Below are 26,156 nucleotides of genomic sequence, written 5' to 3'. Positions count from 1 at the left end.
ACACATTGGTCTGTTCTCCAAAGCCTTGATGCTTTCACATCTTAACCCCAACCATACTGAACTTCACTTCTTGAAAAGACCATGCATCTTTGTGAGCTCATGTTACTCCCTTTTCCTAGTTTACCGTACATCCTTTTTATCCTGGTAAACTCTAAGACTCCTTTTCTGTAGAATCTTTTTTTAATTTCTTGGTAGTTACCACTCTCCACTCTTTATTTTTTGCTCCCATGGATCACTGAACTTATCAATACCATTGATTGAAAGTATCTGAGTACATGTAATCTGAACTCCTTCAAGGCTAGAAGTAGGTCATATTTATATTGGTATCCTTAGTACAAGAACAATGCCTCACTAAAAGTATTTTTGAAAGAGTCTCAATTCTTTGTAAAATATTGTACTATGCAAAATCAAACTCAATAAAAACAAACCAAAACACGTAAAATATTGTGCTATATAAAATGAAACTCAATAAAAACAAACCAAAACAATAACAAAAAATAAATGTGCTATAAATAGAACTGCCATACTGAATTGTCATACACAACATTGAAAAATCAATTAGATCAATACAGATGGACCCTCCTAGTAAGGCAAAACTCCATTAAACAGAATATATTTATTGTTATTTCTGTTTGTAATAAGAACTGAGCGTAAAGAATCGACAAAAAGAAATGAGAAATATCTCCACTTAGTCTAAATTAGATTACTTGGATAAACATTAGAGAAGGAAATAGAAAAATATTTAGATTTGCTTGTGTACGACAAAAGTATGCCAGAAAGGATCTCTGATGTCACCTACAGTGAGAATTTTTGAAATTACTCTCATGACCTTTTTTGAATACTTTCTGCCCTTAATGTGCTTCCTCCCAAAGATTTGACTCTTTTCTTCAAATCCATTAGATGTTTTCTTACACTTGACTTCAGGACCAAGGCAACTTGGTGGGCTCACTCTGGACATAACAGTCTTCTTCCTTTATCTCTGGCTTAACATATAAACCGCATGTAACCTCAGTGATACTTTGTACAAGATGATACTTTGTACAACATTTATATCTGGTGATCAAAATGTATCTTAAAGAGCCAAGAAGAGAAGGTTTAGAGCTGCTAGGTTAGAAGGGGTCAATTTGAGGAAGTAATCATTTTGACAGCTGACATTATGGCATGTAATAAACTTGACCAAATGTTTCTTGTGAGGTTTTATTGCTGCTGTTGTTATGGCTGCTTCTATCAAGAAAGGCAATCTGGAGAGTGTTTTAGAAAGCATGCTTTTCATAATTCAAATAACAGATCACCTTACGTAACATATCTTCACATTGATGTAGGCACATTCTCTGGAAACTAACTAATATTGTATATATTACCTATATTCACATATCTATAGAGACATCAAATTTTCCTTACGGTTGATCCATAGCCATTTATATATTATAGTTCAATACTTTTAGAGCTATGCTTGTGATGGGTTGGCCACTTTTGCTAATATGGGAACCCCAAACACAAATAGAGCTAATTTGAACTATGAAGTTAGAGGGTCTGGACGGTTAAAAGAAGCTAAGCTTTGTCAACCTAAGTTTCCTCAGTAACAGCTGAATTCCTGAAGTGGAGCCAATTACTGGAGATATGTGTTTTATTTATGGTGCAGCATCTTCACAATGATGTATATTACTCATGTGTATGCGCAGAGACCCACGACCATGAAATGAAAAAAGGAATAGAACTCAATAGTCCAATTTTGTTCGTTAACTTAGATAAAATCTTGGCTGAAGCTGTTGGTTGAGATCATTTTGCTTGTGGATAGTTTCGCGTGTGGTCTAATATGCCCCCTCCCTTGGGAACTTCTGGGAATTTGGTAAAATATTATCTTTCCACCAGTTTCCCAGTTCAGCACTTGGATACAAACACTGCTCAGAGAAACCTGGTTTAGGGTGAAAGCAATGTCATTTCCTACAGAGTGATGTGTGTCACAAAGTATTTGATTAACCAGGGTAGCCAAAGACAAAGTTAATTATTTGGTCAATATTTTACTAGGTTTTTCAGTTATTACCCATTTTATTGTTAATTCCTTTCCTTTCCTATTCTCCCCCATCTACACATCTGATGTTTTACATAAATGTACTTACATTTTAAGATAAACTTGCTTAAGCTAGCCCAAAGATTAAATCATATTTTATCAGAAACCTCTACCTGGCTTCATTCAGTTAAGTCATGTTGATTGCAACAAAAAGTTGATTCCTTCAGAAAAAGAACCACTAATTAGATACTTTTTAACCTCGCCAAGTTTCTTTCAAATTGTTTTTTTATAAACTCACATTAAGATGTGACAGCAAGATGATAGGCAAGAACTACACAGCTTTTGTCATTTGAAGGCAAAGGGTGAAAGTGTCTCCAAGAGTGGATTTCATATGAACAGCACAGAATCAAAGCACATCTGTGTCTGTCTTTATTGCTACTTTATTTCATAACTTTGGATTAGTCATTAAAAATGCCACAGGAGTCATATGTTTTCTGCAACAGAGCAGAGCATTATATAAAAAACAAATTTACAAAGCTCTAGTGTGCCGCGCTTCTGAGAAATATAAAATCTGTGGTCTGGGGACTTTTTCAGTTCACTTTTTAGCAGGAATTTGCTTAAATCCAGTCTTAGACTTGGGCTGCCTAGTTCCTAGGTTGTCATTATATGTGTTAAAAAAAAAAAATGCAGAACCTGTAAATTCTTAGAATGAAATAACAGGCCAATGGAGCCATGTGAATTTCTATAATTTTCTGATAAATATTTGCTTGTTAATTACAATATTAATGAATTCTAATTGTAGTAAGCTTAACAATATAGAAGGATATGAAGAAAAATATTACAATTTTTCCTAGTTCCAATTCCTTTCTCCTTGAGAGCAGCAAGTATCTTTTTATTTTTTTTAAAGATTTTATTATTGGGGAAGAGGAACAGGACTTTATTGGAGAACACTGTGTACTTCCAGGACTGCTTTTTCCAAGTCAAGTTATTGTCCTTTCAATCTTAGTTGTGGAAGGTGCCATTCAGCTTCAAAAGTTGTTGTCCTTTCAGTCTTAGTTGTGGAGGGCGCAGCTCAGCTCCAGGTCCAATTGCCTTTGCTAGTTGCAGGGGGCGCAGCCCACCATCCCTTGCGGGAGTTGAACTGGCAACCTTGTGGTTGAGAGCCCACTGGCCCATGTGGGAATCAAACCGGCAGCCTTTGGAGTTGGGAGCACAGAGCTCCAACTACCTGAGCCACCGGGCCGGCCCTCAAGAGCAGCGAGTATCTTATATACATCCCTCTGTATCTTTTAAAATACAACCTACTACATTAGAAAGCAAATTTAGATGTTTCTAACATGGCCAACATGATCTGTAATTTTGAGTTTATATGATATAGTGGTTTTTAATCATTTTTACAGCAGAACACTTCTTTTTTTTTTTCAAATTAAATTTCTCATGAAAATTATGGTAATTCCATGCTTAAAGGCTGGTCTTAATTTATGTTACTTCCCCTGGGAAGTCATTTTTATCCCATAAACTAGATTTATATTAATTCCCGGGTGATTTTTGGGGGGGTCACATGCTCTGTAAGTTCCTTTTCACAGAGAGAGTTACTATCACTCTATTATCAATAGTCTCTGGCCAATGCAATATATATATCTCCATCTCATATTCCTATTATGTCATATATATATATATATATATATATATATATATATATATAATGATAATGAATGGGTTCCTTCATTACTGACAGAAAATATTTTATAACTAATTTTTGAAACTATAAACCAGCCCCTAAGCACTGTAAGAGCAGAACCTTACATATTGCCTGGTAGATCAAAGTTGCTCTATATTTGTGGAGTGAAGAACCATATCCGTCTAACTATTCCAGGTAGCACTAGCCTTCCTGGCATACAATTAGAAAACCATTAGATTAGGGGATAGGGTACCCACAGAGGAGCTAAGACATCTGCTATACAGGTTTGAGTTTTGCAAAGCCTCCCTGTTTCAGTTACAATCTCTATTTCACTTGATTTATCTGGGGCCCCTGGGCATCACTTGGCTTTCTCATTCTTTTCTTTTTCTCTTCTAAACCTCTGAGAGTTTCTCTTCAGTCTCCTTCATGAGGGGATGACCTGTAAGAATCTGGTATAGCTCTCTTCACTTGTTTATTTGACATGCTCTTTTTTTTAAACGATCTTATCTTGTTTTGTGGTGTTGGTTACTGGTGTGTGGGTGACATCTGTGTCCTTATTTCTGGAGCCCACCATTCTCCTGAGCTCCAGAAAGTATTTCTAAGTGTTGCTGGACAACCTCACTTTTATGTTATTTCGATGCTTGAAACTCTCAGATATATAATAGAATGCTGTCCCCTTCTGTCGTTATGCTCCCTATTGTACTTCTTTTGCTGTGCTCGCTATCTTGGTTAATGGCATTGGTTGTTCCATCTACAAAACATCTTAAATGGTTGTCATCTCTTTTACATGTCACCAATTCCTGTCATTTCTACTTCTGAAATAGCTCTCAAGACCACTCCATATAATTTGTTCCCAAAGCCACTGTTGAGTGAGAACCTCGGATTTCTCACATGGAATGTCTATGTTCTACAATGTTGATACAAAAAAAAAAAAAATCTTCTTTTCAAAACAGGCATATGAGCATTTCATTCCCCTACTAGAAAAATATCAGCAACTCTATTGTCTAATGTAGTAGCTCTCAGGGGCTGCATTAAGGTTCAGGAAGAAAATATTGGCACTTCTAAATATATTCACTCCTTTCTATTATGCAACATTTGATATTTACTAAATAATGTGACATATAGACAAGCTATAGAGTATAATGATAAAATAAATGCCTGTGAGCTGACTTATGTTCTAGAATGTTGCCAGAACTGTCTCAGGAAACTTTACTTTCACCTCTCCCCTCCTGCTTCCACTGACCCACCCCAACCCAATTTGAATTTTGTGTTTTATAATTTTCTTACTTCTTCATAGGTTTATGACATCTGTATTTATTTAGAAATTGTATATTGTTTAGTCTGTTCTTGAGCTTTTAAAAAGTGGTAGCACACAGTATTTGGTCTTTATAACTTTCTTTTTCACTCAGTATTACATTTTAAACATTCATTCATAGGGTTGAATAAAGCTGTGGTTCATTATTTTTTACTGACGAGAAAAAAATTCCATTATGCAAATACATCCAAAGTTATGTATCCACTCTTTTACTGATGGATATTTGGATTCTTTCCAAGTTTAACTAATATGGACAATTCTAGTATTGTATATTCTCTCAATGCACATTCAAAACTTGCAGGGACATACCTGGCAGTGGAATTGTTGTATTGTAGAATAGACACATGTTCAAAACATAATATATTAGCAGTTATACAGGCATGTACTTTATTTTTAAATGTATTAAAGATATATTGAGGATGACTACCCCTAACATTTTCTTTTTTTTTTTTTCTGAATAGGAGTGTGTGATCAAAAATGTTTGGCTACCACTGGTTTATATAATAAAATATCACTCCCAGACATAGTTCCAAATTTTCTCTTTCATTTCCATTATTCCTGAGCAAGTCTCTTATGCTCCTGCTGCTCCCATTATCCATTGTATTGATCACTATGACAGTACTTATCAGGTCGGGTAGTAGTTGTTATTTCATGCCAGTCTCCTCACCTAGACTTAATAGTCAAAAGCAGAGTTGCAGTCTCATTCGTCTTTGTATCTCTAGTACCTGGCCTAGTGATAACATATGCGTATAGTAAGCAAAAAATTAAATATTTTTATATTTAATGAATGAGCAAATGTAAAATGGTAGTAATATCATTTTATACAGTTGGGAAGATAAATGGAGTATCACAAGAAAATTCTGCATACTCTTGGGGAGATGCATTATATAAATTCAAGTTATTAGTGTCTTATAATAGTATTTAATCAGTGGTGTTCTACAGCCTGAATATCAAAATAGATGTTTTAGTTTAGAATTAATCGAGAAAGCAAACACTCTGTTTCCTCCTTATCTTTACCTTGGATGCACTAGCACCATAGCAAAGCAATGGAAAATTCTCTTCAATCTCTACCTTATATTCTCTCTATTAATATTCCTAAGAGGAGGAGAAAGTTATTTTAGAACATAAAAATAACTAAGAGTCAGACATACCAAGATTTGTCTCAGTTCTATCTTTGACTAGTCATGTGATTTTACACAAATCATTCAATTTCTTTGATAGTCTGTGTAATAATTTAAAAGAGCTATTTCTTATTAGTATGTGTCAGGCACGGTACTATGCACTTTACGTGGTTCATCTCATTTACTAATATCCATAAATGTTACCCCCATTTTACAGAAGTAGAAAATGAGGATCAGAGAGATTATACAACTTGCTCAAGGTCCTACAGACACAAATCGCTTATCATCCTTCTCTAGAGCCTCTTGTTTTAAATCATTATACTGTTCTACTTTGCCCTGGCTACTTCCAAAGAGTTTTGAAAGGATCAAATGAGATCATCTATATCAGAACATTCTACACTTTTTAATACTTTGCCTATTCAACAAATATGTATTTAGCACTTAGCACATACCCTATTCTGTATTAGCTACTAAAAAATACCAAAGCCAACCAACCAAACAGATGAATTATATGGTCAGCAGCTGGAAGATCTTGAAGTCTTAGAGAGGAAACATAGGTATTTAAAAATGACAGTAACAAATTAGTCACTACTTTTTTCTTTTCCTCTAGAGTGGGGGTCAGGGGAAAACCTCACAAAGATGTCCTGGAACTCCAATATGTTAGAAATGGACTAGGACTTTTCTAAGTAGATACTGTGTTAAAGGACATACCAGAAGTGGGAATGGCAAGACCAAAGACAGAGGAGGTAAAATACATGACATCTGGAAAATGGTAAGTCAGCCATTATGGCAGAAGTACAGGACGTGAGGCAGACAGCATGAAGCAGGAGATAAAGCCAGAGGAAGGGAAAACTGGAGCCAGATTATAAAGGATTTTGGAGTTGGGATTATTTTATTGAGCTGATGAATATCATAGAAATGTTTTAACTAGGAAAGAGTATGATGTTGACAATGAGAATTGTAATAATGGTAATTATTTTTTAAACAATAATAATGGATAATATTTACTAATACTTAATATGTGCCAGTAACTACATTATACATGACTAATTTCTTTAATATTCAAAGTTACCATATGCTCTGGGCACTGTTTTTACGCCACACACCGTGCTCTTACCTATAGTCCCACATTGTCACAACAGTGGTGACTCTAGAATGTCAGCACAGTACTAGCTGAGGTGAGACAATGCTAATACTCGTGGGGGTGAGGCGCTAGGAGATCAGCTGAATTTTTGTTTTGTTTTCTCAGTTTGCATTTACATAGCAACCACACTTCTCAATTTACTTGGGATGGTTCGTGAGGAGTCTGGTAGAGATAGGGAGATTAAAGCTTCCCTTGTAAAGCTTTCTCTGGGTGTCATCACTACAAAGTGATGTGGAAGAAGAGGGTAGGTTTACAGGGCATTGTTACCCACTGTTAGTACTTGGAGCACCTCAGCAAAGCTATTGGAGGACACTGAAGGTATGGAAGTGGTAGGAGTAACATGGGGCCCAGATATACAGCTGGCTTTCAAGCATGGACAAGCTACTTATACATGTGCCCGGGTGTTTTGAAATCACCACTGACTACAGCTTTGCATGACTGCAGATACAGGATGCAACTCGTCATGTATGTTTCAACACAATAAGTCAGGAGATAGTTTTCACTCCAGACATTTCACTGTTACCTCAAAGCAAACTAAACCTTATGGACAAAAGCAGCCATTGCTCCAGGTACAAAAATACTTTGCCAGTGAGAAGCTATTCATTGCAAATGCACTACAGGATGCTGGGCGTGAGTTTGTCATGTTGGAAATTCTAGCCTCACAACTCCACTTCTTTCTCCACACTTGGAAATAAGGTATACTGGCTCCTATATTTAATGAACATTCTTTTTGGTAGGCTTAGGAGTATTCATCAGAGACCCAAAAACTTCCTCTGGGGAGATCTTTTTCTCCAAATACTTAAATGCTTGGTTGGGGAAGAACTCAGAAGTTTGGACAATAATTGGCACTTAAAGACGAGGCAGATACTTTTCCTTAAGCCTGCATAGGTATTTGCTGTTAGCAAGAAACCAGAGGAAACAAATCATGACACAAATTTCGTAGCAAAAAAAAAAAAAAAGATGCTCTGGGAGTAACCAACATATGGAATACATGTGTAGACACATACTCAAGACACTTTTCGTCCTTTGTACATTCTAAGATGCACAAAACTGTTTTCTGGTTATATCCCTATCTCTGTTACTAATCGTAAGCTCCTTGAGGGCAAGCCTTTTCTATTTTTTGTTAATTGATGGTACTTAGAATAGCATTTACAATGTAATAGGTTCTTAGTAAAATCTCTTTCACTCATTCTTCAAATGATATATCAAGCACCTATTATGTTTATTTATAATTGATATGAATAAGTGAATGAATGAGTGTAAGAATAAAAAGCAAATGAAGGACTTTTAACAATAATAGCAATGTATGGAACTAAACTTTACCAACTTCCTAAATAGTCTTATGTTAACAGTTTATTTGTAAGTTTTAGTCTTGTTAGATTATGTGTAAAGTCAACAACATGCAAAAGTTTTCAGGAGTCTTTATTTCTCCTTCAGTGCATCTTGTCCCTCTACAGCTAACCGTACTTAATGGTCAGTAATAAAATATAAACTACAGTTGCCAAATTCAGGATTCCTGTTTTAGAAGAGAGAACAGAAACTAACATTTACTTTGTTTTTAGGATGTGCTATGTTCTTTCACAAGTTCTCTCATTTAATTCCTAAAATAACTATCTCAAGTGGTGGTATTATTCCTATTTTATACCTGTGGAGAAACTAAATTCATGCTTCTATTAAGAAACAGAGGCAGCATTATTTTTCCTGTTCCTGCATAACTGTTTCTTTATATGTGTGTCTTCTTCTCTTGACCAGGGTTGTTGAAAAAGGCTTTCGTAACCAAAAACAATCTCAATCCCTGGCTTTGTATCTATATCTAAAATTCTCATATTACTTATGCTTTGGGCCATATACTATATGTCAACATGCAACGCCATCTGAGGGAGAAACAGAGAAAACCATAATTAATCATTACCACCGTGGTTCAAATTGGTTTTTTGAGCAAGCAGAACCCTGAGAAAGTGAAACCCTGCTCAAAATTATTTTGAAGCGCTGCCCAGTCACAGAGAGACCTTGAAGAGGAGTCCTGAACAACTAAGTTACAGGAGGATCCCAGGCCTCCAATTTCTCCAGCCCATTGAGAAGGCTGTCATTAAAAACACTAAACTGACCAAAAGGCAGGAAAGGCATGGATTCTAAGCTTAGTAGAAAATAAATGAATGCCCGGCCTCCAAAGTTTCTCCAGACTCTTTGTTCCCTGGACATTCACTTTGTGTTGCTACTCGTATTCTTTGGAAAAATGTGTGGTAGTTTCTATACGTGACAGAGAACTTGAACCAATTGTTGGGGTTAATCCACCAAGCTCTGAATGCCAGGAATTGCCACTATCAACAGAGCCTTGGGAGAGGACGACGAAGTGGCGGTGAGCCAGCCCTGTCCCAGCGAGGCCCAAGGCACCTTCATTGTTGATGATGAACACATCTTATCATCTTAGGCTGGTGGAACTCAAAACTTCTGATGAGATGTTTAATGATTACTTTGTGGCCATAGTAACGAGGGGCTCACCCTACTTCTCTAGAATTCTTTTTCTCAAAAAAGCCTTAAACATTATAAATTGAATGTTCCCTGCAACTTTTCTGGCTTCTAATTATTTTCCTCTGTACTACATAGAGTATAAAATAGTATTTCCATTAAATGCAGATTTAGCCGGCAGTAGCCATATCTTGCATTCATCTTCTTTTATCCTCCCGCTACAACGAAACTCTAAATAAATAAATAAATAAATAAATAAATAAATAAATAAATAAATAAATAAGTTTTCTTCAGTAGAAACAGAGATTACAAATGCCTACCTCACTGCCTGGATTTTAGTCACTGTGAATGGTATGGTGGGTGAATGATTTGCTGCCTGAATTGAAATAATATTTAGCTATTTAAGTACATACAAGTAGACCTACCAGACAGGTGCTTAAAATCTAAATGGCATTTTACCTAGGTAAATATGCTCTGTAAGATATGTCTTCCACTCTCTGTGTTTACTGGTCAGCCAGCTGTGATTCCTGGATTTTTCAGCTCCTCTCAGTTTACTGGAAGGGAAAGTTATTTTATGATGGATTCTGAGAATTAGGAAAAAGCAAGGAACAGATTTTTTTATAACATGACCCGAAAGACTATCATCTGAAGGTAATTTCCTTTAAAAAAAAAAAAAAAAGAAAAGAAGAAGAAGAAGAAGAAGAACTGGCAAAAATTATTTTTTTGTCATTATTTCAGAACTCGGGATCTCTTTGTGTTGGTTTAGATCCCTGCAGACTATAATACAGGGGAGAGTTGAGGCTGCAGTTGAAATTATTAGAGAAATAAATTGCTAAAGTCCTGGCAGGGGTGGGAGAATGAAAAGAGGGATGTGGAACCCATGCTTCACAGGCAGCCTACTTGAACAGAATGTAGTGTCATTCTAAATGAGCCAGGGAGCAGTCCTAGGCTCTGTGTTATTTATGATTCTACTTCTTCCTGAAAACCACACCCTGTTTGTACCTCTGGGTAAGTGTCCTAGAAACTATAACTATTTCATCGATATGGATATTTTAGACTTAAATATAATAGCAAATTGCCCTAATTCTCTGCTTCATTTTGCTTGAGCATTTGTATCCCATGTATCTAAACCCAGCTGTAGACTGAGCGTGCTAGTGGTTTGAGAAACTGCAGTGTCAACTATTCTAATGTTTTCCTGTTCTGTTGAAGGGGCAGAGGCCCGGAGTTTTGAAGGGACTTGCCCAAAACTGTACAACAAGTTTAAGTACAGTCAGGTCAGGTTCAGACTTCTGATCCTTAGCTCCTATGACTGAAGCCCAGCATGGTCAGTACATAATGAAAGGAATCACACAATCGAGAGAAAAGGTAAATTCTTGTTTGGGAAGAAAGTGAGCCTCTTTCAAATTAGGTTGGCTTTGAATTTTGGCAGAAATTGATCAAATAAACAATTATATTTGAGGCTCTTAATTATTGCTAATGCATTTGGGGACTTGATAACTGTTAAGTTTATTCTTACTTTTAGAGATTGTTACCAAGTTGTCAGAAGATAATCAGACTCTTCAATCTATCTAAACTCATACAATCTGACTCCAAATTCAGTGTTCTTAACCAGCACACCACAGTGGTATCTTCGTCTCTTCCTTCAGTTATTTTATAATAACACTCATCTGTTTCAAGATCTTTGCAATTCTTAACCAATATACTTCCTTTCCAAACTCTTCATTCATTCATTTATGCATTAACTCATTTATTCAGCAGGCACTCAGAAGTTTATTGTGTACCAGGACACAAAGGTGTGTAAGACAATTTCTCTTCTCAGAGTTCATAGGCTAGTGAGGGGAACACAGCCTAGAGCAGAAAATGACAATTCAAAAGTCTGAGATTGAAATTCATATACTTTTGAGAATCATCTGCTGGTTTTCTCTAGGAAGGCAGATTACAATGGGCTTTTATGCAAATGCTTGTTACACTAAGTTTGTGAGGTACATAGAATAAACAGAGTTCCCAAAAATGTTAAAATGGTAACAATACTTTGCAGGGGCCATCTCGTCCTGTTCACCACTGTGACTTGTGCATAGGTCGTTGCATACACTGGGATCTCAGTCAATTCTTTTTGACTTAAAGGCTAAACTTAGCTAGTATACATCAAAACTGGGCCTGAAACTCAGGCATCCTAATTCTGAGTTTGGTGTTTATTCGACTGCATCCATTTTCCTTGTTACCTGTGGCCATTTCCTCTCGTTGCTCCTCAGAGCCATGGCTCATATCTACCTACAGTCCTATCTGTTTGAGATAAAACCTTCCAGTTAATTAATGCTTATGTAGCTGTCACATCAGATCATATCAAAGAGGTGACCACACTGCTCCCTTACAGAATGTCAGTCTTGGAAGTCCTGTGGCAAATTTATGAGAATAGTGAGGCACCTGAGATGTGACATTTTCTAATGGCAAACAGCTATAAATTTGTTTCTGAAATGCCCAGTATTTTCATCTTTAAATGATGGTCATTATAAAAGTTGTAGTTATGATATAAATGATGACAATAATGAGGTTCAGAATAGTAGCAAGAAAAAAATGGCTACCATTTGCTGAGATCCAACTGTGTTCCAGCAATGTGCCAAATGATTTGCACGTGTTATCTCAACCAAACCTGAACAATTCCATGCCATAGAAATGACAATATTATCACCTCCAGTTCGCAGATAACGGAGGCACAGCGGCTTCCATTATCTCCAAATATTCAGTAAATACAATTCATCTTTAAAAGGATGTAATGTTCTCTCTGTCTTTTACTCATAGTCACATCCATCTATCCCCTGCGCCCCTCACATAATATTAGATAGAATACAGGTGTGTCAGCTGTAACAAGGCCAAACTAGCAGTTGATTAAACAAAATATTGAAGGCTATGGAATACTTCCCAACTCACTCTATAAAGCAGGCATTACTCTGATTCAAAACCAGAAAAAGACATAACAGAATACAAACTACAGACCAATATCTCTCATGAACATTGAAACAAAAATTGTTGTAAAAGTCTCAGTCAATCAAATCCAAAAAGCATAATACATCGTGAGGAAGTGGAGTTGTCCTAAAAAACTGTGGGTGAACATTCAAAAAACTAATCAATGTAATTCATCATCCTAACATACTAAAGAAGAAAAAACATGATTCTCTCAAAAAGCACTTGCAAAGATCCAACATTCCTTCCCTGATAAAATCTTTCAGCAACCTAGATGTTAAAGGGAACTTCCTTAATCTCATAAATGACATCAATGAAGTTCTGTAGCTTAATATCATACTTACTGGTTAAAACTGAGAGCTTCTGCACAGCAAAAAAAAAAACCATTAACAAAACAGAGACAACGAACCGAATGGGAGAAGATATTTGCAAACAATGCTTCCGATAAGGGGTTAATATCCAAAATAAATAAAAAACTCATACAATTCAACAACAAAAAGAAAAACAATAAAATTAAAAAATGGGCAGAGGACATGAACAAAAACTTCTCCCAAGAAGACATTCGAATACAAATGACCAACAGATAATATGAAAAAATGCTCAACTTCACTAGCTATTAGGGAAATGCAAATCAAAACCACAATGAAATATCACCTCACACCAGTTAGAATGGCTACTATCATCAAGACAAGTAATAACAAATGTTGGAGAGGATGTGGAGAAAAAGGAACCCTCATACACTGTTGGTGGGAATGCAGATTAGTGCAGCCACTATGGAAGGCAGTGTGGAGGTTCCTGAAAAAAATTAATAAAGGGGATCAAATATATGGTGATGGAAGGAGAACTGACTCTGGGTGGTGAACACACAATGTGATTTATAGATGATGTAATACAGAATTGTACACCTGAAATCTATGTAACTCTTCAGGTGTACAATTCTAGTCATTTACTAACAATTGTCACCCCAGTAAACTTTAAAGAAAAAAAAATTAAGAATAAAATTACTATATGACCCAGCAGTCCCTATCCTGGGTATCTATCCAAAAAGTCTGAAAATATTTATCCGTAAAGATATATGTGCTCTGATGTTTATTGCAGCTTTATTTATGGTGGCCAAGACATGGAAACAACCAAAGTGTCCTTCGATAGATGAATGGATAAAGAAGTTGTGGTATATATACACAATGGAACACTACTCTGTCATAAGAAAAGATGAAATACTGCCATTTGCGACAACAGGGATGGATCTTGAGATTATTATGCTAAGCGAAATAAGTCAGACAGAAAAAGTTGAGAACCATATGACGTCACTCATATGTGGGATATAAAACTGAAAGCAACAAAGGAACAAGACAAACAAATAAATATAAAAACAAAAACTCATAGACACAGACAATAGTGGTTACCAAAGGGTGAGGGGGGATAGTAGAAGAGGGTAAAAGGAGTCAAATATATGGTGATGAAAGAACTGACTCTGGGTGGTGAGCACATGATGTGATATATAGATGATGTACTACAGAAATGTACAGTCGATACCTATGTAATTTTACTAACCATTGTCACCCCAATAAATTTAATTTAAAAAAAAATGAGAGTTCTCCCAAGTCGAGAATCAGTCAAAAAACTTCTTACAACTCAGTAATAAGAAGACTAACCTTCTAATAACCAACAGACAAAAGATTTAGATAACCACTTCTCCTAAGAAGTTATATGAATGGAAAATAAGTTCCTGTAAAGATGCCAAACCTCATTAGTCATTAGGGAAATGAAAATTTACTAAACACCCACTAGAATGGCTAAAAACAAAGACTGATCATACCACATGTTGCTGAGGATGTGGATGGAACAACTGGAACCGTCCTTCACTACTGATGGAAATGTAAAATAGAACAGCCACTTTGGAAAACAGTTTGGCAGTTTCTTAAAAAGTTAAACATACACTTACCACCAGCTATTCTACTTCTAGTTATTTACCCAAGAGAAATAAATGCACATCTTGACCCAAAGACTTGTATACAAATATCCTTAGCAGCTTTGTTTGTAATAGCCAAAAACTGGAAACAGCTCAAAAGCCCATGATATATACGCAAATTGTGGCATATCCATACAATGGAATACTACTGAATAATAAAAAGGAACAAAATATTTATATACACAAAAGCTAGGTCTTACATTGAGGAAGAAAGGAATTGTCTCCTGGATCTTGTAATCAAAGTTCAAAGCTGTGTAGATGTTGAAAAGATGTGAAAATGGCCTATGATTTTGTAGCATCGTGTAATTATGTTATCTCCTGAAAACCACCCAAAGTCACTAAAACTTTGAGATCTTTGACCTATGGCCAGCCAGGTCCACTGGTATTTCTTTGAATCTGCACAATGTGTTTAGTGAAACATTAGAAAACATAAGAAAAATTGTTTAGTGAAACAATTTTTGATGTCACTGCCATCTATTTTCCTGAGGAATGATTCTTTTCTCTGATCATGATTGTGAATATTTAGGACCATAAAAGTACGAAGATGTTTTATAGGCTCTGCTACAAAAAATAGGAAGTCTCTTTTTCTCCCTGAAGTTTCCTTTATAAAAGATGAGTGAAGGCAATCTGTTGAAACATGTGCTCTATGGAGGGAGAAATTTCATGGTTGAGCATGACTGAGTATAAAAGAAAAATCCAAAGATAGGTATTAAAAAAGGAGTACAGTGAGTCATAAAGTCTCAAATATTAGACACAAGTGCCTCTAATCTAGCCTTTTTGATTGTCTCTGTATAGTTCTACCAGTCTGACATTTTGTTCAGTTTAAGCACATTTGGGTTGCAATCTAGAATGATTAATTTGACATCCTTGTTTTGGTGGCTTTTCTGATAGCTAATTAGGATCCTGCTGCCAATACGTTGTCTAATGACTCTTTGACACCAGTGCTTATTTGATTTGTTTCTTCTATTTTGTAAATGTCACCTCTTTACGAGCAGAAAGGATGGTTGAAATATTTTTTTACAAGATATAATTTAGTCTAATGGTTTTAAATCCTTGTATTTACCTAGGCAAAATTTATGTTCTAAATTTTTAAAGGATTCATTCAATGTCATAGTCAAATATTTCCAGCCACGGTTCAGCCTTCTGGATGTAACTGGTCAGACCATAGTGTATGGCATATGTGTTGGGGTGAGCTGACAGATCCCACAGCTGTGACACCGTCAGTCAGCCATGTGGCTTTAGGCAGCACACAGAGTTTGGCAGCAGAAAAGACAAATGAGATGATTTTGAGTGTGGGAGATATTCTTTTGGATTAAATCTTCAGACCTTCATTTTCCTAGAGAAGTGTTTCCTTTTGACTGTTTTTAGTTCCTTACAATATCAATCAGATTGTGATCATATTGAAATTGTTATTTATTAGCACTTATTGACAATAATAATGGGTAGTAAGATTATTGAGTATCTGCTAAAATACCAGGCAAAATACTAATTTCTTTACACAAATGATCTCAAGTGATCCTCACATTAATTCTGTGAAGCTGAACTCTTATAATGTGTGTTTACAGATGAAGACATTGAGCTCACAGTTGGTAGGTGGTGAAGTGGGCACTTCACCACAGTCTTCTCATTCTTCATGGATATGTTTCCTCCCCAAACTTTCTGCAATGAGAGAGAAGAAAGAAAACTAATACTCCTTATGGCTGTCTTCTTTAACTTGAGATATTTTTCTTCTCCTTCCTTGTAATAAGCTATGTGGACACATGGCATTCAAAGCTATTTTTAAAAGCCCACAATAAACACGTCTTTGTCATGTAATTATTGAAAGGTCTGAATATTTTATTTCACTTGGGAATTAATATATCTAAAGACCATCTGATATCAACCTCTTCCTAGCTTAATTTCCTACTAACTATACACATTAAACTGTGTACAATTACCTGACATCTGGTGAGCTCTCCCACTACTGAACATTTAATACGCTCTGTTAGGAGCGACCTTCTGTATTTACCCATACATTAGGACCTTTTATGGGGCTTTCTGAGACTCTTTCAGGCAGAAGGAATTGCTCTTTCCTCTGTGATCCCGTGTCAGTTTATGTATCTTACACAATTTTTTTACTATTGTACAATCAAAGCTAAAGAATAGTATATACTTATGTTAAAGAAGTAAAACAGCAAAAAAAAATAGTTTACAATGTAAAGTATGTCTCCTTCTCTGTTTGACACACAGGCCTTTCCTAAGGCAACAACTATTTACATGATAGTTAGCACAGAAAGAGACATATATGTATACATAGCTCTTTGCAAGATCGAAAGCCCGTCTAACACTGTTCTGCACCTTGCTTTGCTCACCTGACAATATCGTCAACTTCTTTCTATATTAATATGTACATCTTATTACTTTTTTTTTTTAATTTATTTTTAATTTATTGGGGTGACAGTTGTTAGTATAATTACATAGATTTCAGGTGTGCAATTCTGTATCACATCATCCATAAGTCACACTGTGTGTTCACCACCCAGAGTCAGCTCCCCTTCCATCACCATACATTTGATCCCCCTCACCCTCATCCCCCCCCCAACCCCCTTACGCTCTGGTAACCACCAAATTACGTTCCCCAGATTATCTTATTACTTTTAATAGCTATAAATATCTAGTAGTTCATACCATAATTTACCTGACCATCCTCCTTTGATAGATATCGGAACTATTTCTAGCTGTTATAAACAATGCCGCAGTGAGTATCCTTGTTTGTGTGTTTACATAGAGTAATTAAGAGGATGGGCCTTGAAGTTGAATTTCCTGGGTTTGAACCCTAGCTCTGTACTACTAGTTCTTATAGTTTTAATCAAGTTATTTAATCTCTGTATACCCCTGTTTCCTCTTATGTAAAATGGAGATTTAATAATAATTTCATAGGGTTTTTCTGAGGATTGAATGAGTTACTACATGGAAAAGAGCTTTAATGCCTACTGTGCAATAGGCATTACAACAGTGTTTACAATTAGATTGGTGCAAAAGTAATTGCGGTTTTTGCAATTATTTTTAACCTTTTAAACCACAATTACTTTTGCACCAACCTAATATTATTATTATTATTATTATTATTATTATTATTAAGATCATATGTCTTTGGGTACATGTTTGAGTAGATAAATTACTGGAAGTGGAATTCTTGGGGAAAAGGATATGTGTGCATTTATAATTTTTATAGATACCCATCTTAACTGGGTTCCTTTAGAAGCAGATTCTGAGACAAAGATCCCATACAAGTAGTTTATTTAGGTGGTTGTAGGGACAGAGTCCCAGAGAGCAGTTTCCAGGCTCTCGGCCTCACGTGGAAAGGCGCTGGCTCAGGTAGTAGATGGCTGTCAGCTGTAATCAGATGGCCATCTGCTGAGGCTGGGTGGCCATCGGCTGTTACTGGTTAGCCATTAGCCACTAAGATAACTGCTGTGGCTACACTGGGGGCGTTGGTTGGTTGGCTGGTTGGCTGGTTGGCTGGTTGGCTGGCAGAGATGTGGTCAGCGGATTGCGCATCGTGTGGAGCCTGCTTCCTGTGTCTCCAACCCAGCCGCCAGCGAGACTATAGTGGTATGAAGCCCCTATCCATGGCTCCGTTTGGTGTTCCTTTTTGGCCTCACCATATCCTGCGTTCTTGTGCTGGGAGTGGGACCAGAGTCCCTGCATGACAGTGGTGACGGAAAACGTGGTGGGAGATGGGTGGGAAAGTGAGACAGGCAAGGAAAGGTAGCCAGTAACGGGTGTACTATCAAGTCCTTCACCACATTGGGTACCTCTAGCTCAGTCCTGCTGAAACCCTAGGAAAGCCTGGGAGCCAGTATTGACATAAGCCTCAGAGTGATCGTGCTCAGGGGGTGAGGGAGCTGGGCTATTGGAACACTGCCACCTGCCATGTCGGGTCCATCATTGTCTGAGGGCCATCGTATGATGCTGGGCGCAGCGGTATCTAAGAGAAAGGCAATGGGAAGCCTCCGCCTTGGGTTCTGGCAAAAACGACACTGTCTGTAGAGAATTTTAAACGAGTAACAAAATTAACTAAAAGTCATTCTGATTTTGTCATCACGATGTTCTGGGAATTCCTTTATAATTAAAACCTTAATTATAAACTACTCTTCTCAGAGGTCCCCCCCACCCTGCTTCACTGTATTTCCACTGCCTAGGATTAATTCCCCCAACATCTGTGGCCTGTTGCACAGGCGGAAAAATGGGTTTTATTGGCTGGAGAAGGAAAGAAATGCAGATGCTGACCGCTGGAAGCCTGGCCAGCATGAACTGAAGGGCAAAGGCGAGAGAATTACGGTCAGAACACCCACAGCTTCTGCTACAGATGAACCCTGCCCCACTCAAATCATCCACACGTATTTCATGGCCATTTGTATTGCTTGAAGTTCTGCCATAGCAGGCAGAATTTCACTACTCTCTTTCATGAGCACCACTGAGTGGAGCTGTGTTACATAAGCAGCCTGTTTGCAGCGCATGTGATGTATCCAGCCGACCGGTTTGAATCAGACCTGAGTGTTATTGTTTTCTGACAACTAGTTATAGGCGCTCTGTGAAGTCATAGGTATGGCCTGAGGGAGAGACATTGGTTTATTAAGTTAGGTGATATGGGCTGCCAGTTCATGTAATTTAGTTAGTTGTTCCCCCCGGACATACTAATGCCTGATTACAAATGTACTGTTCGTGGTGTGATGGGTTACAGCCGTGCACATCCCACTTAATGACTTGGAGGATCTGCCGATAACCAGCTCATGATAAGCGGCTCTGGTGACGCAGCCACTTGATGTCCCATGATCAGGTTCAGTTCCTCGTAGGTCCAATAGCAACCTCAGAGCTGCCTTTTGAATGATAAACAGTTCTCTGAGACTTTCTGGCTTTTTTTTTCCCCTCAGTATACTATGACACTAACAGCAACTAGCCAACCCCACTCTCCTTATAAATTCCATTATCCCTTTCTTTATCTGTCATATTCTGGAGATATTGCATAAGCTGATGCATGCCCTTCATCCCATATCCCAACCCATTTTAGTGGGTGTTGATGACATTTGGAAATCAGACCAGCGTGCTCTGAAATGTAGTGGCACAGGGATATAGGAAGGGTGCCAACAGTTTCTGCTACAATATCACTAAATTGTCTTCCGAGGAAGGCATTTCACTTTACATTCCCATAAACAGTATGTAAGATGGCTGTTTCATATGCAACTTGACCATCTCAATATATTATCTAATGTTTGGTCTTTGCTAATCTGATAGGCTTTTAAAAGTGGTAACTCATTGTTGTTTTGTGTGCATTTATTGTAAAGTTACATATATTTTCACACATAGGAACACCATTGATATCTTTCACTATGCAAAAATCCATTGGCAATCCCTTTTTACATGCTTCTCCCTTTTTTTCTGTCTGGTTGTTGATTTTTTTTCCCTAATGATTTATCAAAATTCTCTCTAAACCAGAGATATTAAAATTAGCCTTTTGTCAAATGACTTGTAAATTCTTTCCCATTTTCATATTTGTCCTTCTTTTATTTATGGTATTTTTTTGTTTTCCTGAAAAAAAATTATTTTATATGGCTATGTGTTTTAACCTTTTTTAAATGCTTCTGTGTTTAATTTTTTGCTTGTAAAAAATCTCCCTGTTACTAAAATTATTTTTAAAAATTATCTGTTTTTCTCTACTTATTTTAATTGTTGTATTTTAATTATTTATTTATGTTATTACCTCTCTTTCCAGACATTAACATCCTCAAAGCGAATTTCTAGGACATAGATAATATTAATGACAGTTTCCTCCCTCACCTTCTTCTTTCCTTTCTATCTTGTACACAGAGGGTGCCAAATATATATATATATATATATATATATATATATATATACACACACACACATTTTAAGAAAGGAAAAAAATGATTAAAATTGTACTACTCAATATACACTGATAACAAAAGATGAATACAAGTCACATTTGACTTCTGCAATTACAAGAGGTGCTCAAAGTGGTTACCATCAGCGTCCAGACACTTATGATTATGGCAAACCACTGCTTGAGCGACGTTGACCAAAGTGTCCACTTGTATACATTTTTTTGGCGCCGTGTGTGTGTGTGTGTGTGTGTGTGTGCGTGCGTGTGTGTGTGTGTGTGTTTGATATTCAATGTTATTCAACTTCAGCTTCAGGTGTATAGTGCAGTGGTAAGGCATCCATACAGTCTATTAAGTGTTCTCCCTGATGAATCCAGTGCCCCCCTGGCACCCTACATAATCTTTATGACATTATTGATTATATTCCCCATACTGTATTTCATATCCTTGTGGCTACATTGTGACTATTAATTTGTACTTTCTAATCCCTTTACCTTCTCCCCCATCCCCACTCCCCTTCCCTCTAGTGAATTTATTCTTTATGATGGTTAATTTTATGCATCAACTTGACTGAGTTAAAGATTGCTCAGATAGCTGGTAAAACATTATTTCTGGGTGTGTCTGTGAGGCTGATTCCAGAAGAGATTAGCATCTGAATCATTAGACTAAGTAAAGAAGATCTGCCCTTGCCAATGTGGGTGGGCATCTGCCAATCAGTTGAGAGCCCAAACAGAAGACAAAGGCAGAGGAAGGGTGACTTCTCTCTCTTTTGAGCTGGGACATCTATCGTCTCCTGCCCTTGGACATCAGAGCTCCCTATTCTTGGGACTTTGCACTGTGGGAGTACACCAACAGGCCCCCAGTTCTCATGCCTTTGGCCTCAGACTGGGAGTTACACCATTGGCTCCCCCAGTTCTCAGGCTTCCAGCCTTGGACTGAATTACATCATCAGCTTTCCTGGTTCTCCAGCTTGCAGATAGCAGATCGTGGGACGTCTCAGCTTCTGTAACTAAGTGAGCCAATTCCTAGGATAAATCTCTTATATATCTATATCTGTATATTTATCTATCTATCTATCTATCTATCTATCTATCTATCTATCTATCTATCTTATCTATCTATCCATCTATCCTATTGGTTCTGTTTCTCTGGAGAACCCTGACTAATACTCTTTTTCCTCCTTTCCATACTGCACTCTTTGAGAGGAAGTCACTGTACATACAACCTACACTTAAGGAGTAAGGAGTTATGCTCCACCTCCTTGAGAATGGAGGATCTACGTATTTGGAATTCTGCATGGGAGATTTGTCTGTTCTCCCTTATTTATTTATTCTATTATTTATTTATATCAGTATAGACTCATGGATATTTGTTTTATACTTTGAGTTATGATCTATATGACTTTATTTATTTTGTTCAGAATGCTCTTTCTTTGGCCATTGGGAGCTCTTTCAGTTGGCTGCTATGTCCCTTTGACATATACCAGGAGTATGTGTTTTGTTTTGTTTTTTACACTTCCTTACTTTCTGCCACTCTAAGATGTTCTATGCTCATCTTCTATATATTCTGTCCCAGTCCTAGAATCAGCTTTTTCTCTGAGGAGCCCTGGTTCCTTTTATTGGAGAACAGTATTAGAAAGCAAGATCTGGGCTCTCGATATAACTCTTCCTATTGGGGTTGTGCTTACTTTTTAAGCAGATATCCAAAACCAATACAATACTGTTTATTTAATAAACAAGTTGCTATTGTAATTCGTAATATGCTGACCTGTGCTTGAATTATGAGTTTAGTCTGACAGAACTAACCTCTGGCAATCAATAACCCTTGAATGGCTTTATACATAAATTGAAGTATGCTCCTCTTAGGTACAATTAATTACAAATTAAAAGCATACATCAAGGTTGCTATACTATTTGCAATTATGTATGTGGTGTAGAGCCTTTTAGAGCTTTACAAATGTGTGCCGAAACTTATACATTTCTAAGAGAAAGAAACACCTTTTTGAGAGTCAGCTTCTCTGATTCTTTCAGACTTAGAGAATAAAGATAAAAATGCTGATTTGGTTCCTGAAATGCATTGCAATGTGGAGAAGATTTTCCATAACTAAAATAAAAATACCAACAAAGCTGTGACTATCACCTCATCTTGTTCCCAATTTTTGAGCATCTCCACTATTGGTGAGCAGTGACACTTGGTCAATACTGGTCACCAAATATTCAATGACCACAAATGTCCTTGACAATAAAAATGCAATCTTGTGACTCTAATCTAATCTGACTTGCTAAACACGGGAAACATTTGACACTTTCCTAGGGCATTGATTAATGAAGAAACACTTAGTTTCACAGTTAATGTGAGTTATTATAATCCCCAGGAACATTTTTGTTTTATAAGATACTGGTTCTGTATTATGATTACATTTATTGGTATCTGCATTCATAGCACAAGACCAACATCTCCAAATGACTTCACTTCAATTTGAGAAAAATGCAATTTAGACCTCATTCTTGGAAAGGCATGTCATGTGCTAAGTGCAGCTCCCTTTTCCTCTTCTCTTTTGGCTTTCTATTGGCTTTATTGATGTGAAAGGGATAGGGGAAATCAAACTAACCTGAACTAACTATTCCATTTGTGCATACATTTAATTCAATTCTTATAACAGCATTAAGAGGTAAGTATTACTATACGTGTTTTAAAACTGAGGAAACAAATTTGAAGAGGTTACATAACATGAACAAGATCACACAATTTATAAAGTGGCACCTTATAAAGTTATTATATAGAATTTATGCCCAGGTCAATTTAATCCCAGAGCTCACCTTTTCCCACTCCGGTGAGGATTCTCAAAACTGGCAGCAAGTATAAGAATAATTTAAGATGATTTTTAAAAATAATGATGTCCAAGGCCCATTCCAAGAGATTCTGATTTAATAATTCTGGGGAAGGATTTGAGCATCAGCAAGTTTTCAGAGTTCCCCTGCTGATACTCATGGGCTGTTAGGTCTGCATCAGAGCACTACTCATTTCTGATTTCATTCTCATACCTGACATCGATGCAGCGTCCTTGCAATTTTCAAAGTTGTTGTTTTTTAAATACATAGTCCGTTTAATCCTTAAACAAATCTTTCAGTTAAGGATTATTATGCCCATTTTATAGAGCAGGAAACAGATACGCAAGGAATTTAAAAATCTTAGTCTATTACAGAGTCAGTAGCTGAAACCCCCCCAAAATTGAAGAGGGCCACCATATCATTTTTATCCTTATTTAGAATCTCCTAATCTTGGTCCCTTTTGGCTCCCCCTCCTCCTCTGTCCTATTCCCCAGCCAAGGACTGAAAGAGCTTCTTGAATGCCATATGAAGCTGTCAACTATATGTGGAGGGACAGAAGTGGTGGCTGTGAGAACTGTGACTTATTATTAAAGCAACATAGGTTTGCAGTAAGAGCAGAGTTGAGGGTAGAATACTTTAAGAAAGTGATTTTGTTTTTGAAGTTCAGGTTCAACAGTAAAATGGGGAAACAATAGTACTACCTCACTGTTTTATCATGAAAATAAGAAAAGATAATGTGTCTAAAAGGATTTTGCAGATTGGAAGGCATTATACTTTGTGCTAGTCATTGCTATTTTATTTGTAACGATTAGTTCTGAAGTGTTGCATTAGTATTGCAGAGCTTCTATAACAAATCATCACAACCTCGGTGATTAAAACTACAGAAAATTGTTCACTCCCCGTTCCGGCGACCAGGAGTCTGAAATTAGGGTGTCAGCAAGGCCAACCCCCTTCTGAAGGTTTTAAGAGAGAATCCTGTTCCAGTTCTGATGGCCATGGGCATTCCTTGGTGTTCCTTGGCTTGCAGTCACATCACTCCAATCTCTGCCACTCTCTTCCCATCACCTTCTCTTCTGTGTCTACCTTTCTCTTACAAGGATCTTTCCATTGGATTCAGGACCTACCTGGAAAATCTAGCATAATCTTTTCATCTCAAAATCCTTAACTTAATGATATCTGCAAAGACCTTTTTCCAAATAAGGTAACATTCATGGGTTTCAGGAATTAGGACAGGGACATAACTTTTGGGGGGGGGGCCACTGTTCAACCCACTGCAGGTATTACAAGTATTTCTCTTTCCTTAAACTCAACATGCCACTCTCTGATTCATTACTTGCCAAATCCTTTATATGGTGAATAAGGTCTCCAGTCCCCGAGTCAGCTCGGCCGCGTCCCTCAAACAATCACACAGTCCTTGCTGTCATTTCCCAAATTTTCCCCACACTTTCCTGCCCCTGTTTCTTTATGTATGCCATTCCTATTGCCTACCTTCCCTCTCTTTCTGGACCTCATCACTGTGTTTCGTCCTCTCCTGGGAAGTATTTATTGAACATCAAAAGAAGACTGCTTCTTATTTTCTTTCTAAACCTGTTAGATTTCTTGGCGTCTTACTTTTGATTCTAAGACTTACCACCGGCTGAACATTACTGTTGTAGCTAAGTGTTTGTTTGCTTTCCCAGCAGACTGAGCTTTGTTTTTGTTATGTCCTCAGGACACAGATGGTGACTCACACATCTTTGCACTGCCCACTGCATGAGGCTCAATGCCTGGCACATGGTAGGTTCTCACCAAAGCGTGGTGAACCACAAGAAATGATGAAGTTCCCTCAGTTTCCTCCAGTCTACTGCCAGGTGGGGCAACTAAATATGGGCCCTGAAGTGTATTGTACTTTCAGTGGTACAAATTCTACCAGTACATTTGTCGTATTCTCTTTATTTGGGCAATTATTATTAGGTTGGTGCAAAAGTAATTGCAGTTCAAAAGGTTAAAAAATATTGCAAAAACCACAATTGTGCACGAGCCTATTATTATTATTAATTATTGATGTTATTATTTAGAAAATTGACTTGTAGGCCCTTTTCTTCCTTTTCTCACTTGGTAGTTTATTTTCTGGTGATGAATTTAGGTATGTCCTAGAATTTTCTTCTATGAAATTACTTTCTCTTTGATGGAGCGTATTTTATTTGATGATGAGTCTATAGCTTTACTACCCGTGATAACTGGTATTTCTTACATAATCTTACTTTAGTTAACACTTTGTGTGAGGAAGGGCAAGGCATAGAGAGGCTGTGTAAGTCTCCATTTTCTCCTCTGATCTCAGCTCTGTGCTTTGATTTAGGTTTCACCTTTTTGAAGTTCCATATATTTGTTTTTCTCTTTACTTCCCCCTATCCCTTTTTGACTAAATCCCCTTTCAATCTTGGTTTCAAAATCCAAAATTAGGTTTGGGAAAAAGTAAACAATAAATTGAATGTTGTCCCATTTTCTGAATACTACCAGTGCTACGTAGTGGGTACGCACTTGCTTTCAGGATTTTGAAAAAGATTTTCCTTTTTTTTTAAAGGTTTTATTGGGGAAGGGGAACAGGACTTTATTGGGGAACAGTGTGTACTTCCAGGACTTTTTTCCAAGTCAAGTTGTTGTCCTTTCAGTCTTAGTTGTGGAGGGCGCAGCTCAGCTCCAGGTCCAGTTGCCGTTGCCTTTGCTGGTTGCAGGGGGCATAGCCCACCATCCCTTGCGGGAGTCAACCGGCAACCTTGTGGTTGAGAG

Source organism: Rhinolophus ferrumequinum, chromosome 9 (genome assembly GCF_004115265.2).
Source record: "Rhinolophus ferrumequinum isolate MPI-CBG mRhiFer1 chromosome 9, mRhiFer1_v1.p, whole genome shotgun sequence".
Classification (NCBI taxonomy): Eukaryota; Metazoa; Chordata; class Mammalia; order Chiroptera; family Rhinolophidae; genus Rhinolophus; species Rhinolophus ferrumequinum.
Note: the sequence above shows the minus strand (reverse complement) of the source record.